Here is a 14,449-nt window from a genome sequence, read left to right on the forward strand (position 1 = left end):
CCATTGGGTGAGTGACTTGAGACCTATACATTCAACAGCTGATTGGCTTAATTGATTTCTGGGCCCTTTGTTAAATATTAGAATGGGGATTAGATGTAAGGGGCGTACGCCCCTCCCCCTATTTTTTTGGAAAAAAAGCTTTCACCCACAGTGTTTAGATTGGAAAGAAATGCAGTGTATGATTGGAAAGAAATGCAAGAAATGAAAGAGGGAAGGAGGCAAAGGATGGGAAAGAGAATTTTTATCCAGTCCTCAACCGAGTTAAATTTTCTCGCGATTCACATTTGCGAATCTGGGGGAGGGGGTAATGCGTCCTGACCCCTCCCTTAGCCAACAAAAAAAAAAAGAAAAAAAAATTCTAGACCTAACTTTTCAGGACGCGTGAGCTGATTTTTTTTTTAATGTTACAATAAGAAAATTAGAATTTTGAAGAACGTCATTAAAACGCACTTCCAGAGTGTCGGGAAAGCTTATTTTCTGCCATCTAGGAATCAAAATTTTCCCAGGGGATAATCCCTGGATCACCCTTTCTTTTTTGGGGATTTATCGATTCATGGAAAAAAGAATAGGCGTGCAACTACTCATTTATTTATGTATGTATGTATACACGCATAAAATAAGACATGAGAAAAATTTACCTGACCGTTTTCAAGAGGAAAAACCTTAAATTTTGAAAAACTTAAAAAGTCATTTAAAAGACATTTCAGAAGTCAGGAAAGCTCATTTCCCGCATTCTAGAAATAGAAATATTTCCGGGGTAACCCGGACACCCTTTTTCTTCGGAATTCATTGATTCATTAAATCATTTTCAAGAGGGGAAAATCGAATTTTGAAGAAATAAAAAGTAATTAAAAGACACCTCAGAAGTCGGGAAAGCTTATTTCCCGCCTTCTAAGAATCAAATTTTCTTTTAAAAGACATGCACCTATTTTTTTTTTATTTGTTACTGAAAACTACCATGCTAGATAGTCAAAATTGACTCATATTCTTCAAATGTGCTGGGCTTCAAGGGGGCTTCGTCCCCTTGCACCCCCACCAGGGGCTCTGCCCCTGGACCTCGCCGGGGGCACTAGGCGGCCCCCTTGCCCCAGCCTAAGGCTGCTCGCTTCGCTCGCAGGCTGCGCCCCCCCTCCCTTTTCTGGCAGGCTGGATCTGCCCCTGAGTTTAGCCGAGGGGGCATGTATAAATTATACCGTCTACCTAAAACATCGCGAGGCGGGCTGAGGCTTATTTTGTGCATAGGGTTAGGCCTAGATTCCCGCCATTTCTTTATTAATAATGTCATTTTTCTTAACATAGGCCATCGTGGTGGGCGGCGGATTCTACAATCTGTATGCCGACTATAAAGACACGGTGGATTTTTTATGTATATATCTGAAGGAAGCTCATCCTAACGATAAGTGGAGTCTTGGTTCCTTTCTAAGTAATATTTCTCAGCACACTACGATAGAAGACAGAAAAAAGGCAGCAATGTAAGTTGGACGCGTCGTCTGCAGTAGCTTAATGACAAGGGGAGCAGCATTTGGCCCTTTCGTAAACCCGCAGTATCAAAATTGTGTAGTTTCTACGCATGCGCTAGAATCTTGTGTTGTAATAAACGCAATCGAGTTTGTGAAAAGGGACGTAATCATCCTTCCGAGCGAGGGGTTTTCGATTTTGATAAACTTTAGAGAGCTCTATAAAATATGCGAAAACCGTATTGTCGTGACAATTTACAACAACGAGGACCTTCGTCCAAGGCCAAGGGAGAGGGGTATCCGCTGCCATTGGCTGGGGGCAGCCAGGCATCCCCGTTGGGGGATTCTAGGGGGGTTTTACCCCCTGGAAGATTTGCATTTAGCACTTAATTATCTAAACGAAATCGCTTCACATGTTAATAATAATATCAATAATGAAAATAATAAATCACAATATTCAAAACAATCAACACAAACACCTCCGACGATGACACAACCAAAGTCGAAAATTGAAACCCACAACATACATTTTATATACATTTTAATCATTTCAACCCCCCGACACCGGCCACGCTCCCACCAGAAACACCTGCACTACCTGTTCTAAATATTATGATTTATCCATAGTAACAAAGTAAAAATAGTGGTTTCTACAATTCAAAGAGGATGGGCGAGCTGGGCCCAGATTCACCCGTCGGGGTATCAATAATTAGATTCATTTTCTAAGCCAGATACAGCTGGCTGCTGGCCATGCCTCTAGACCCGACATTAATTTTTAAACCTCTTTCCCATCGGGAGTTGGGGTGGGTGTGGACAATCTTAGGGAACGATGGACAATCTGTGAAATGCTGACGGCACCACTGTTTAATGACATTCTCCGCCCCCGAACCGCTTTCGAAACATTTTAATCAACGCCGACCACGTCCACTTTGCTCTCGTCGGGAACTTTCCCCCGTCCCCCTAGATTTCAGACGCTTTTCACTGCTTTTCATTCCATGCTTAGGATACCATGCACTGACTAGCTTTTTCTTCATTAACTTATCGCCGTTAAAGAACTTCAAGCGCCCGTGTTAACTGGGAAGATGACCAATTTTTGCTAAATCTTGGGAAAATGCCAAATATAAACCATTTTCTCTTTCTCTTTTTTTAAGTCCTATTCTAAAGTTTAAAATTCAATTACAGCACACGACAGTGAATTAATTTTACTTTTTAATTTTCCCCTCATTTCAATTGGGAGGTGATTGCCCTTGTGGAGTCTACTGCCGTGTTGCAAACATGTCACTAATGATCGTTGTAGTCAATGCCTACCAATCCTTCCTCATCTTATAATAGGCCTATAAGACGAGGATTGAAATAGAAAATTACGATCGAGAACCAGGGGGTTGTCTTATACGCACGACATCCATATTTTAGATTTGATGTTCGTCTTATACGCAATGAAGCTACTAATATTAAGTATGAATGAACGCAATTTTAAATTAGGTAGATATGATTTTGATGAACATTTAAACTCTCATAAACTGATATTATTTGCAAGAGTAGCCTAACTTTTGGCTCTACTTTTGACCAGCTGATGTACCAAGACCGTAAAATGTATAAAAAAAAAAAAGAAGAAGAAATCCCGACGTCGAAACGGGGGTCGTCTTATACGCCCGACATACAGAAATCGTTCAAAAATCTTTTTAAACTCGGGGGGTCGTCTTATAGGTGGTAGGCGGGTCGCCTTATACGCGAGTATATTCGTTCTCTTATTCCAGATAGGCGCATAGGCCTATTCAAGAGCGGCACTTATAAAAACAATATTTTCATGGCGCTTTCCGTTGCCGCTCTCGTGTTAATTCCCATAGTTCAATAAGCCTAGGATGGGTCCTAGTCATCGTAAATAAATGTTTATATTAATGAAATACATGTGTCTTCAGTGTGTTATTTATTTATTTTGACGTTTGATGCATTGTATATAAAACCCTAGTGTTTCATTACACACAAGGTAATGTCTCAATTAAGCGCCGCTTAATGATGCTTATTCGAGAGCGGCGCTTATTTGAGCATTTATTGCATCACATGTTTTTGATAGTCTGGCAGGGTTTCTCCGTTTACTTTTACTTTCACAATGAACCTCACGGAGTCTCAATACATCTTTACAACTGACCAATCAGAACATAGTGTATTGTTTAATAGGCGGGGCCAGGAATACGCGCGTGTCTCATAAAAACACAATACATTATATTTATGACAACATATCAGATGTCCTTCTTTTTGTGGGATCTTCAACAATCCAAGAAAAGGGGTGGGTGGGTCTTTAGTGGATAATGCTCTGTCAACTAATCTAACGATGAGCGAAATATAGATAAACTATGTTCCATTACTCTTCCGTATCTTCATCAATTTTAAATTATTGCAAACAGTGTATTATTAGCCTGTAATAGTACTTAATTTGTGTTTCCGTCAATTTAATGTGATTCGACCTCGCTCATTCAGGTTAAAAAGCGCATAGAATTGACTTATTTTCTTTACTTTAGGAACTTGATGAAGATGGATGAAGAATATTACTCCATATTTACATGTGACCCATTCTCTGAGACAAAAATTAGATTGGTTTGCGATAACATGGACAACGCCTTCGGACTAACGTACAACGCCCACCCGGATAGAGTCGTTCTTATACAAGGCGAAAAGCTAACTTACCTCGGACGTAATATTGATTCGCAAATGACTGATCCGATGAAGTTCATGACAGATGAAGCCCGGCAATTACTTAAAGAGATTATCGGATAAATCGATATTATTATAAAAATTTCACAAGATCCGCATTTCGTATATTCTTTGTGTGAAAAACGAAAATTTGTAACTAGACATTTCATTATCACTATCAAACAGCAAATCAGGGAGCCAATGTAAGGGTGAGGTTGTAAACTGATTGAAATAACCTCCAACGATGTCTTTCAATTTTAAATTAGTAAAATTACATGAAACGTACCGGTATACTGTACAGGCGTGAGTGCGATTCAGAATTCTACAACAATCTCCTTAATTCCGCACACACACCGGGCCGTACCGTCCCCACGAGTATGCCTGTGACTGCGTGGATCTACGTGATCGAAAGTGTACTAATACTAATTTGGTTAACTTCCAATGTGGTAGTACCAGGGAACAGTTAACTATTCCCTGGTAGTACACAGTTTATTACTGTATTCTAACTCGGTTTCCATATAATCGCTCACCATCTATCGGCGACAGATGTCGGGAAGTTAGAACCTGGTTCAAGTTTGCCGATTGAGTTGCAGACGAATCGGGGTGCCTTCTTATAAGGAAGGCCCTCGTCAATATATTGTATGTATCACCCACTCTAACAATCAACCACTGATGTAACATTAACCACTGTTGTAACAACTATCAACCACTGTTGTAACATTGATCAACCACTGTTGTAACATTAACCACTATTGTAACAACGATGTAACCACTGTTGTAACAATGATTTAACCACTAATATAACAACGTACAATATAGAAGTCTCCAAGCCGAAAACTTATGTACATTCCAAAATTTCACATTAATGATGGTTGTGCATTTTTAAAATGTTATGATTGTTAATGTTGAGGTTAAAGGTTAGGTCATATATATATATATTTATATATATATATATATATATATATATATGATAGTTAAGATGTAAAGTATGGTGCCACGTATGTTCCACATAGAGTATCGATAAAGGAATTTGTAACACAGAATAAATCGATATATATATATATTATATATATATGTATATATATTGGGCTCTATTGAGCTGTTTACCATTTTAAAATCTGATCTTTAACTTCTATATAAAAAATGTATATAATTATTTAAAAAAATGCCACAACCGTCAATAATGTGAAATTTGGTTTTAATAGGACAATGAACGTAAGTTTTTAGCTTAAAGACTTCTATATTGTACGTTGTTACGTTAGAAGTTAAATCGTTGTTACAATAGGGGTTAATAAAATTGTTACAACAGTGGTAAATATTTGTTACAACAGTGGTTAATGTTACAGCGTGGTTGATTTTTGTTACAACAGCGTGGTTATTGTTACAAGTGGTTGATTGTTACATTAGTGGTTGGTACAGGAGTGTATTCTAATTTCTTTTTCTATTCCGGTTTAAGGAAGTGAATAAATGTTGATTTGATTTGAGTGATTGATTGATTTAACCTAATGATAGTTAGCCTACTTAGTTATAGGCCAAGCTAATAATAGTATAATTCTAAATCATGTAGGTCCTATATACTTTTAAATTCGCTGTCTCTTATACACATCTAGATGTGTATAAGAGACAGAACGTACAACGCCCACCCGGATAGAGTCGTTCTTATACAAGGCGAAAAGCTAACTTACCTCGGACGTAATATTGATTCGCAAATGACTGATCCGATGAAGTTCATGACAGATGAAGCCCGGCAATTACTTAAAGAGATTATCGGATAAATCGATATTATTATAAAAATTTCACAAGATCCGCATTTCGTATATTCTTTGTGTGAAAAACGAAAATTTGTAACTAGACATTTCATTATCACTATCAAACAGCAAATCAGGGAGCCAATGTAAGGGTGAGGTTGTAAACTGATTGAAATCACCTCAAACGATGTCTTTCAATTTTAAATTAGTAAAATTACATGAAACGTACCGGTATACTGTACAGGCGTGAGTGCGATTCAGAATTCTACAACAATCTCCTTAATTCCGCACTTTGTGTCCTCGGGGTCACCAATTTAGTCGTTGTATAGCGCAACGGGAAGAATACAACAAACTTGAATAGATATAATATAATTTATTTCCAGTGAAAAATGCTTATTGTAAGCCAAAAACACAATTGAAATCAAACAAGATAAAACATTGCAAAGTACATTTGAGGTAGTATTAATCCGAATGAAAACAATGTATGGATATATGAAGGCCATATACTGAGACCGGTGTACGGTAAGAATGGCCCCGGAAAAAATGGCCCCGGAAAAACTGGCCCCGGTAAAAATGACCCCGGTAAAAATGGCCCCAAATGACAGGTAGGTGAAAATGGCCCCAATAATAAAATTCTGTATTAAAACTGATTTTTTTTAAAAATCATTATATGCATTTTTTTAAACTGAAATAATTTAGCTTTTAAAAGGAATCTAACATCAAATAAATTTCCATTTACATTTTACTTTTTGCAGAAATTTCATATTCAATGATAAAATATTCAAGGATTAAAAAAAAGCCATGAATAACACTTTTTATTTTTCTTCCATTTAAATGTTAAAAAATAGCAACAACATAATCAATAAATCAACATAAATCACGCATTTATTAATACTAAAATAATTTATTTGTGGTCAATTTCAAGGAAGCGGAATCACAATTTTCCAGAAATCCAATCCGGGTATTGGTAAACCCTACAAACAATGAGTTTATATGAACATCAAATTATTATTATTTTTTTTTTTTAGAAAAAGAGAGTTCTACAATCGTAATTAAAGGGTTTGGATGGGGTTCGCAGTGTGTTTGGAGGATTGTGGTGTATTTGCAAGTATTTTTTCACCAAAAAAAAAAAAAAATCAACATTTTAACCAAAAAATAGGTTCTTATAAATTTAATTTTCTTATTGATATACCAAGTGAGTCAATCACAATTGAATTGTTTGGTTTTCTACATTGTGTTTTAGGAGGTTTTTGGGATTTAGCAATACCATTTGATCCTACCATAATTACTTTACTCTCACAATTACACGCCCTTTTAATTCTTAGCATAATTGCCATATTTACATAACTATGTATATAATATTGTATCTCAGTTTACATTATTTAGTATAGTTTTAGGCACTTAAATTTACTTGGCGGGGAGTAGAAACCAGTATGCAATTAAATAAGTTGCTTAAATAAATGTATTCCTAATTATTCAGTTTACTTTAAAAACAATATTTGATTAACAAATACTTCTTTGAAGTAACTCTAAGCAGAACATCTGTTGAAGTAAAGTTAGCCTCCCTTTTCCCATACATGAACTTGTCATTCAAACACACAATTGATCCACATTCTTTAACTAATGTTTATTTGCACTGTTCATAACATGTAAAGTTATTTCATTTGATACTTAACAAAAGTGAATTTTGTGGTTAGCTATGAGTTGCATATTTTGGTAGTTTAAGTACCGTATGTATGCCATTCCTCTACTTTGTTAGTGGAATAACGTTTTTAAAACTTATTTCAACTATCAAAAAAGTTCAATGGCCGTTGTTTTCTGATAATCTCTCAGTACATTATTTGCATCTGTTGTGTAACTGTATTTGTTATTGATTCAATTCTTGCTTATTACAGTAATTAAATATTTGAAGGTTTAAAAAAAATCATTTCTATTACTGTTTTTTTTTCATTGGGGCCATTTTTACCTACTTGTCATTTGGGGCCATTTTTACTGGGGCCATTTTTTTCGGGGCCATTTTTTCCTGGGCCATTTTTTCCGGGGCCATTCATTCACTGAGACCACACCGATACAAACAATAGAGACGCTACAGCACTTAACCTACATTTTGTCTCTTTCCAACTAGGAGTATATAAGTGGGTACTTGGTTTATATACTGGGGAGGTTAAAAAGGCGACGTGGAATGGACTTTGTCTCCTACCACACATTGCTGAGGCTTAGTACGATGGAATACCTTAATTACCTTTATTTTATTTCAAGAATTTCAACAACAAACAAGCTTACAGATTGTAAAAAAGTCAAATAAAATTTTAACATTGAACTTTTAAAAAAGTAATTTGATCTATTTAAACAAGCAAGATATTTGTGACATAAATATAAATTTTTAACTAAATAAAACATTGAATATTAGCTTTCAAAACATCTCTTGAAATTGCAAGAAATTCTTTTTGCATATCAAAAACCAGAAAAAAGAAGAAGTTGCAAACAAGTTAATAAAAGCCAAAAGAACATATCACATTAATTGTAATTTACATTGTTATTCTTATTTTCATGATACTTTTCAAAATAAGATAATCGTAACATTTACGCATCATGAATTGGAGGGGAGGAGTAATATTCCCTATGAAATATAAATATGAATTAAAAACATCGAGATTGGGTTCATTTACATTAGGATGTCTCATAACCCATGATCTTTTGATACTTATCTGATATTTTAATGTATCTTTATATTTAAAACCAAAGCAGCCAATAGCCAAACTCAAGGTACTTATGTTGCTTCATGATCAGTTTTGGAAATTGTCTACAGATACGTATCATGCCCTCTCGCTAAACATATCTAAAGTCTCTAATTTATTGATTTTTCCTAGTATTAGCTAATTATGGAGAGAATCACCAGCGTCGGTTTATGTCGAGAAACTTGTTAAGTTGTTGAATTTGGAAACAAACAGAAAAAGTAATATGGAACGCCATGCAAATAAGTGATATGGAATGCCATTGGTGCCAAAATAGATATATTTTGAATAATTTTCACCATTATGACAAACTTAGGGAGTGGAACCCAGTCTATATATTGGTACAGAATGTAGGGCCTACATACCCCTTGGTCAGGTTCACACGAGAGCCCTATTATGCGGATAGGGAGCTAACCGTTAGCGCTTAACCGCTAGCACCTGTGTGAGAATGCCCGATCTGTTAGCGCTAACCATTACCAGGATCCGGATATGCTAACGGTTAGGGAGCGCTATTGGTTGGCAAGTTGAGCGCGTTTCTATCATTAACCAATCACACGTACGCATTATCAATTTCCAGTTTCCTATTGGCTAGTAATTCGATCATCGTCATCTTGGTATCTGGATCGGGGATTGTTTTGTATGAACGCATGGGTAAGCGCGTATGTCTGTGATCTGGATCCTGCTATTAGCTGCCGTGTGAACATATTCCTTATTGATTAAGATAAATTTTGTCTAAAGCCTGGTCCACACTTTCAAATTGTATGTGACGAATAATTGTGGTGTGTCCAATATCTGGGTGTAATATGACATCATCATGCCCATATATGGGCACATCACACAAATTTGTCACATAAAATGTGATAGTGTGGACAGAGCTTAAGTAAGGTAAATTCAACTTGTTCACACTACAAAAGTGTTGTGACCGTAACTGTAACGTGTCCATATTTGGGTGTAATATGACATCCGCATGCCCATATATGGGCACATCACACAAATGCGTCATATAAAATGTGATAATGTGGACAGAGCTAAATTAAATTTACCTTGCCCACACTATCAAATTGTATGTGCCAAATAACTGTGAATTGTTCATATTTGGGTGTAATATGACGTCATCATGCCCATAAATATGGGCACATCAAACAAATTTGTCACATAAAATGTGAATAAAGGTAAATGAAGGTAAATTCACCTTGTCTACACTATCAAAGTTTATGTGACAATAACTTTGATGTGTCCATACTTGGGTGTAATATTACATCAGCATTCCCACATATGGGTCCATCACACAAACTTGTCACATAATATGTGGTAGTGTGGATTAGCTGCTTACATAATTAAATTTCTCCAAAGCATTTCAATATAAACAATTATTCCATTTACTTTTTTGGAAAATACTATTAGTCGCAAGTGATTCTCATTTAAGGTCGATTCTGACAAACCAAACACTTTTATTACTTCAAGTTCTTTAAGAGTCTGTGACAATAAACTTAAGTGAATCTTAGCTGATTTCTTCATATAGATAGTTTGCACTTGTCTACATTTAACTTCAAAATAATGTTGTCAGGGGCGGAGCCAAGATTTCCCCGACGGGGGTCCAACGTCCCCGACGGGGGAAGTGAGGACGTTGTCGGGGTTGCTCAAAATCTGTAAAGTGTTCAAGGGGGGCGAAGTCCCCCACAAATTCGACAATTTAGGGGTTTCAAAGGCTTATTCAATCTATTTTAGAGTCTATTAATAGGCCTATGTAAAAAAAATATATATATAATGTGTTTTCTCTCCGACGAATTGTGGTTTTCCTGCCCGACCGGGGGAGGGGGAGCTTTCCCAAAGGGGGCTCTAGACCCTAGCCCGCCTCCCCCCCCCCGTAACCCCGCCACTGCCATTTGACTCGCCGATTTTTCAGAGTGTCTGTCAAACCCATTGGTAGACCCATGGTTTTTAGATACAGTACTAAATCGTCCATGGCTACAGTGACGGAGATTCCGTGGGATAGGGCGCATTCCCTGCCAAAATATAAGTTGGTCATTATAAATCTTTTCTATTAAAATTCAAATTCATAGGCTGAGCAAAATTGTTGAATTGAGAGAAAATAATTTATACAACATGTAAAAACATTACTTAAAACTACCTAAACCTAAAGGATTAAAAGCATGCATCAGTAATTATAACATTTTTTGACTCTTTCAAGCTGTATCTTGTCCAATGGAAATATTAGAGAGCAAAAATTACACGCAAAGTCAAGGTCAAAGTAAAACTGTATTCGTCCTTCAACGAAGGAAACTAAATGCTCGCATAAAACTTTTAAAAAACAATGTACAATCACATAAAAATATTTATCGGATATAACCAAGATAAACTAGTATTAGGCCATGTGAAGGAACTCCAGACTTTTTCAATCTATTAAGTGAAAACATTTTCTTATTACTTTTTAAGACCATTGAATCTACCTGCATATCCTATTTTAAGACACCAAGGATGTTAGTGTTGGTTGCAATATCAAGTTCGTTTGTACCAGGGAACAGTGAAGCCCTGGATTGTACCCATTGACGCAGCCAACTACTGGGACAGTTGGGACAGTCCCACACACTTTTTCTCTTTGGTCCAGGCAAAGAATGATTCCACATTTAAATTGGTCAGATTTCTCATATTTTGTGCAAAATGGGCCAATTTTTAAGAAAATGGGTCCAGATTATTTATATTTTTGCGTAAAACGGAGCAACGTTTAAGAATGGGTCCACATTATTTGAATATTTTCCCACACTGTTTGAAAATCATGGCTACGGCATTATTTGTACCAATATAGATTGATGGAGTAGGAAGGAGAGTTCTCTTGAAACAAATCTACTGTGATTTGCACTTGTCTATATTTAACTGTAAGTGATTTTGAACTGACCAATCATCTTTCTGAATTTTACTGGGTTCTAGATGGAGATACTTCAACAAGGCTTATATATCGTCTACATATTTGTTCTTACTTGTATTTGAATTATTTAAAGCACCATGAAATTGATCACAACTATGAACGCTAGAGGACCAAGTTTTGTCAAATAAGGGAAAGTTAAAATAAAATGTAGAGAGGAGGAGAATTTGACATTGTCAAATAAGAAATAATCAGACAATAAGTTGTTATTTTTGAATACATATTCAAACATTGTTCTATCATTTATCATTTGTTAATATATATAATTATATAGGCATATATATATATATATGTATATATACATGTGTGTGTGTGTGTGTTTGTGTGTGTGTGTGTGTGGAAGTATGTATAATAACTGCTCAAATATGATAATGATGTTTATATTCTTATCATATATTCGGACAACTATTCAACGAAAAATTCCTTAATATACCTATTGTCCGGGACTGCAGCCGATTATTGTCTAGACCACATGATATGTAATACCTTAAGTTTGTAAATTTGGTAGGAAAAGCTCATACATTTAGACATATAAATGAATTATGCATGACATTGATGGAGAAATATGGTACAAGTACGCATAACCTTGATTATGATTGCCGACTCGAGGTGCTGTCAAAAGCAGATATTATTTGACATGTCATTTTCGTAACAACTCAAATGAAAATACGGATGTTACTTATTTAGAACACACATTTACGTGTTATCGAAGGAGAGAGTTTGGGCCTTTGATATACTAACGAGAGTATAATAGCTCTATTAGAGACTATTAGCATACATTATCGCATCCGGAGTCATTCGTCATCTTTAAGACAGGCGACATCAATTATCGAGTTGAAACGTTGCCGATTTCAAGAATTGTAACAGGGGAGAAGATAGGGGTTGAACTGCTAGCCTAATATAGGCCTAGATCAAGCTCTAGAGGATGGTATTGTTTTACTCAAAACTCATATTTTTATAATATTTAAGAAGATTTTTCACTTTAATAAAGATTAATTAAAAAATAACAATAATAATGATAATAATAATAATAATAATAATAATAATAATAATAATAATAATAATAATAATAATAATGACTATGATAATGGCCATGGTGATGATAATTATGATAATAGTAATAATAATGCAGGATTTGGTGGTAGGGGGTACGTGAGGTGAGAACAATTGAGAATGGACCTTCAGGTACACGGAAATTGTACTCTCATACTTTAAACATCTTACTGGTACCATGTTCATAATGATAAAAATGATATATCAATAATACAATACAATATACAACAATTATTTTTCTTAATACAATTTAGGGAAGGGGTGGGTCGATCGCACCGTCTGCACCCCACTCCCTGCAGCTTCCCCTGAAATGAGGTAGCCCATTACCCTGATTGATAGAATACAACACGGGATATTTAGGCCTATTATTAAAACGCTAATTTAAAATAGGTTACTAGCATAGTGCCCTTCTTCGAGCGCAGGTGGCCAAAACAATATGCCCCCTAAAGATTTTAAAAAAATTAATATAAATAGGCCTAATAGACAGCTTGTTGTCCTCTCCAAGCGTACTTAACCTGGATAATATGTAGCTCAGGCATATATCTGAAATATCTCATTTAAATAATAACCTATGAAAATATCGATCACAAAGTTTAAAATCCTAGCATAGTGTCTTTCTTCGAGCGCAAGTGGCCAAAACAATAGGCCCCTATTGATTTTTCATGTATTAATATTAATAAGCCTATTAAGCAGATTCAAGTGACAGCTTCTGTTGTCCTTAATTTCAAAGCCAACTTTAACCTGGATAATATGCCTTAAAATATCTGATGTGTCCCATTTAAATAATAACCTATGAAAATATCGATCCTGTAAGATAGCAGAATGGAGACATGATTAGGTAAACAGATAATAATGTATTTCGTATGTCAGGAAAACGTAAAGTGTGTTGAAATGTGTTGTGTTTTTTTCCACTGGATGCTGAGTTGGTAGACCCCTTAATTTTATCAGGGCATAAAATAAAGTATGGAAATATGAAAAGTAAAAGTTATCCTTCTTTTCATTGAAACGTAGAGCTGAAAAGATTTATAGCATATCGAAGTTTGCAGTGGCGGATCCAGGAATTTAGAGGGCCCAGAGAAGGACGTTTACAGATGGAGAGTTTATTGACCTCAGCTCTCCATGGTCGGGGCTGAGGTACGAACATTATTGGTTATGGCACCTCTGGACGGCCGGAAATGGCACTCTTAGACTTAAAATTTGAGTAGAATTTTATTTTTATTTTTTTTCAGTATTTATTTGACAATCGAATCTCAGGTTTATTCGTATATTCTAACTTATATGACCAGGTTCCGAGCTTTTGATAATTATTGATTAATACCGCAAAAAATATTACGAGCTTTCATCGATAAACGATCAGTTATTTAAAAGTCTCATGGAAAAAACACATGAATAATACTGGATGAATGTATATACGTTTAATAATTTTATTTATTTATTGTATTTTTTTAAACCCAGCATCCCGGCCTTTGTCATCCCCGGGACCCGGTTACTTACCCCGTACGTAAGTCCCGGCCTCTCGGTGCCACTGTCTAATGCACACACAGCTGAACTCATTTTAAATAACCATTATAAAATTACATTTAGAATTTATATAAAAGAATTAAAACACAAACAACAAATAATGAATTATAAATATAAATCTAAAAATTGAGATAATATAAACAGTACTCAATTATGAATATAAAAATTGGGACTAAATACACAGTAATACAAAAATAGATCTACTAATCAATAAGCCGAATATTTCTAGAGCTTTTCATTATTCTCCTGAAGACGAATTGAAGCAACTCAATCGAAACGTCGAGATATTCTCAACCAACAACAGTTCTTTTCAGAACTATC

General features: G+C 35.5%; 1 long non-coding RNA gene across 1 annotated transcript in view; it reads left to right on the forward strand.

Moving 5' to 3' along the window:
* LOC117112622 overlaps positions 1-5,731 on the forward strand; it is a 10,948-nt gene extending 5,217 nt beyond the window's left edge. Inside the window, exons 3-4 of the long non-coding RNA XR_004446065.1 lie at positions 1,300-1,472; positions 3,977-5,731. This is a non-coding gene — a long non-coding RNA (uncharacterized LOC117112622). The remainder of the gene's footprint in view (positions 1-1,299; positions 1,473-3,976) is intronic.
* Positions 5,732-14,449: the final 8,718 nt, after the last annotated feature.

Source organism: Anneissia japonica, unplaced genomic scaffold, assembly GCF_011630105.1.
Source record: "Anneissia japonica isolate Jap-2015-1 unplaced genomic scaffold, ASM1163010v1 scaffold288116_len470923_cov172, whole genome shotgun sequence".
Taxonomy (NCBI): domain Eukaryota; kingdom Metazoa; phylum Echinodermata; class Crinoidea; order Comatulida; family Comatulidae; genus Anneissia; species Anneissia japonica.